Below are 3,806 nucleotides of genomic sequence, written 5' to 3'. Positions count from 1 at the left end.
GATACAGGAGCCACACACAACCTTGCCTTGATGGAGGAGGCAAAGGAACTCGGGCCAAGGGCGTCCTAAGGCTATCAACTCCAAAGAATGCCCCACACATAATGTTGCTCGAGGGGTCGAGATGAACCTTGGGACTAAAGGAGTTCTCCAACACCATCCAGGGGCTAGGTGCTTACTTGCCTTTGGACGGGAGGGCAAGACAAGGAGAATTTGGGAGCAAGCCATCCATGCCAAGAAAGAGGAAGATGCAAACGAGAGAACGGAGACAACCAGACGACGTTGTAGGAGGCTCAAGTTATGTGACTACAACAAGAACCCCAATAGGCGTTACTCCTTACGAGAGGGAGGCTAATTTGGATGCTAATCCAATCATCCACAGACATAAACTATCTCCTTACGTGGAGTATTTAGTCAAGTGGAAGAGGCGACCAGAGAGCGAGACAAGATGGGAGACAACTGGCATGCTGAGACGACTCATGAATAAAAGTACCACAAGGAGGTTGCAACGAGGGCATTGTAGATTTAGGTGGGGGAGAGTGTCACAACCTGCCCAACATAGGCCCACGGGCCTAGCTCACCAAGCCCATGGACTTAGGCCGTTGGGCTAAGTAAGGTCCAAGTTCTAGAGTTTTCTACAAAGGTGTAGTAACAATAGATATTTTATTGTTGATATTTGTAGAAGATATTCACAGGAGATATTCTGGGAGAGATTTCTAGAGCTCCGCTAAGGAGGTGGGAAGCTTCTAGTTTCCTCCCCAACCGTCGGCTAATTGTGCCCAAGTGTAGCCCAAGTGTAGCCCAAGTGTCGCCTAATTGTGCTCTTGAATGCCGCAAGTGTGCACATATACGTGCCCATGACAATGCCTACGCGTGCCCCCCTAAGGGTGCCTAAGTGCATATGAAGGTAGCGCACAAGGCAGCAGTACCGCACGCAGGGCCACACAATGTGTGTGCATGGTGGCAGGCATGGCTACACTACCGTGCGGAAGGCAGCTGGCATGGACGCACAAGGTGTAGGCATCACTTGCACTAGCACGCGCAAGGCTGCTGGCGTTGAGGTAGGCTGCCGTGCACATGGATGCGGGCATGGCTGTAATACCGTACACATGGTTGCACGCAACCTCGGGCACCATTGCGGGTAAGGCTCCACTATTACGAGCAGGGGTGCAGGTTACCGCGCGCACATGGCTAGGGGCAAGGGTGCACACCACGCGAAGGGTGGCAGGCAACACGCATATTGCTGTGGGAAAGGGTGCTCAACCGCACGCAAGGTGGTAGGCACGGCCACACATGGCTACGGGCAATGGTGCAGGTAACGCGCGCTGGGCTGCTGCCCGTGCCGCACTTCCACACACATGGCTACGACCACAGCTGCACAAGCCTCGCACATGGTTTTACGTGGATGTTTGTAGGCATGGCGCACATGACACGCAGATGGCTGCACAGTCGCGCCCAAGGTTACATTCCACGTCACACATGTCGCGTGTTTGGCTGCACTAACGGGTACAAGGTTGCTGGCATGGCCGCACATGCTGCGCCCCTAGCTGCCCTACCACTTGCAAGGTTGCGTGCGTTGCTTCACACTGCCCCCAGGTCGCATGCATGGCTGCATGTGCCACGCCCATCGCTGCCTCACCGCCCGCTTGGTTTCTGGATTTGCCGGAAGTGCCACGCACGAGGTTGTAGGCACGACTGCACCGCCGCGCATAAGGTTGCATTGTGTGGTCACACATGCATCGCCCATGGCTGCATTACCGTGTGCAAGTTCACTTGCATGGCCTCCCATGCGTCGATCATGATGGCTGGCATGGCCGCACATGCCACGGGCATTTCAGTACATTGCGCGCGCAAGGTTGCACGCATTGCTGCACCTTCATGCCCACGTCTGCAGTCTGCCATACACATAGCCGTACGCACGTGGCTCACACATGGGTGCTGCAGTGGTCCCCATGGCCCATGCAACAGAGGCTTCTTTGCGGCCTTCGGTTGCACACGAGGCACCGACTGCTGCACACGCCAAGGCCATGCCCGCACAACATAGTTTGGGTCTTTAAATCATGTTGTGCAAAACATCTCTTTGGTTTGGAAAAGCCTTGCAATTGGCTATTTGGCACCCAAAGTACAATCATTTTCACTTAAACCCCCTATTTCCATTTTTTTGGGTATTTTTCATAATGTTTCAATCATAAAATATTAAAAAATATCAAAATACGTTGGAATGGTCCAATATTTTTTTACAACATTCTATCAACCTTTGAAGACATCCGAAATTTATTGTTTAGAAAAATACATTAAAATGGATTTTTCATAGTTTTTTGAATTTAATATGTTTTTTAATATTAAAAAATTAATAAAAAAATAAGTATTTATCCGAAAACTATGATTTTTTTATGAAAATAATCTTTGGATTTTTCCTTAATTTCTTACCAAGTTTCATTTGATTTGGATATTTGAAGCTCAAAAATTAGACCGGTATATTTTTTGGGGGGGTCATGTCTCCTTCTGGAAAGGGGCAAAGAGCATAAGAGCTACCTTGAGGGAGGGGGGTGCCACTCCCCGGGTGGTTTTCTAGGGGCCGCATAGAGGGCAGCAGATAATGAGCGGGGATGGTAGGCAAACCCAAAAGACCCATGGCATGGGAAAAAAAGTGAAATGGCACGTGGATTTCGATGAGTTAGCCCTTGGTGTGCGCTGAGGCCTGCCATTATGTGTGGCTGAACGTGCATGGCTGCCTACCTTCCGTGCCATATGCCCTCAGCTACTGTGACGTGTTCTAGTCGCGGCACAGTATGCCCAACGAAGGTGGACGTGCTTGCGAATGGTCAGCCCTTCTGTCATGCAACGTCGCCCCCTTCTACCACACAGCTTTGCCTGCCACCGTGGGCTACTGGGCACACATGGATGGCTACCATGGGCTGCCATGCCCCCACTTCTGATGCCACATGTGCCTGTCGACGCATAGCATTTCCAAGGAAGGTGTGGTTTGTGAAAACATGTACATGGCGTGTCCATCCCGACAGTCATCGCCTCTGCCGCACATAGTTGCTTACCATTGTGTGCTGCTGGGAGCGCATGGCTGCCTGCCTTGCACTGCAGTGCCTCCACATCTTTCGCCACATGCATCAATCGTCGGACAGCATGCCCAAGAGTGGCATCGCCTGTGCAAAACACCTTCAAAACACCTTCACGGTATGTTTGTTTCGAAGATTTTGCCCTTGGTGTGTGTTGCGCCTACCACGGCGTGCTGCTTTGCCCTTGTGGTTGCCTAATATATACTACTATGCCTTGATAGTTGTTGCCTCTTATGCTCATAGCTGCAAAGAAAGCCCAACAAAGGCTTGTTATGTATGTGAAAACAAGTACATGGCTCGTCTATCCAGATGGTCAGCCCATTTGCCGCACACCACTGCCTACAACCATGTGCTGCTGGGTGCCCATGGCTCCCTACCTACCACTGCCATGCCCCCATAGTTGCTGACACATGTGTCCGTAGCTGCACAGTAGTTTCCAGAGAGGTATGGCATTTGAAAACAAGGAAATGGCCAATGCATCCCGATGTTCAACCCCTCTTCCGCACACCTTTGCCTGCCACCCTGGGCTGTTGGGTGGGCAAGGGTTCCTGCCTTATGCTGCCGTACCCCCATAGCTACTGCCAGATGCGCCCGCAGTCGCATGGCATGCCCAAGATAGGCTTGGCATGTGAAAATCACCATCAAGGCACGTTGGTTCCGATGATTGCCTTTGATGTGCGTTGTGGCCTGCCATAGAGTGCTGTTGGGTGTGCATGGCTCCCTGCATAGCTGCTA

Source organism: Macadamia integrifolia, chromosome 1, assembly GCF_013358625.1.
Source record: "Macadamia integrifolia cultivar HAES 741 chromosome 1, SCU_Mint_v3, whole genome shotgun sequence".
NCBI classification, from domain to species: Eukaryota; Viridiplantae; Streptophyta; class Magnoliopsida; order Proteales; family Proteaceae; genus Macadamia; species Macadamia integrifolia.
The sequence above is the reverse complement of the archived record's forward strand: the minus strand, read 5'-3'. Positions refer to the sequence as shown.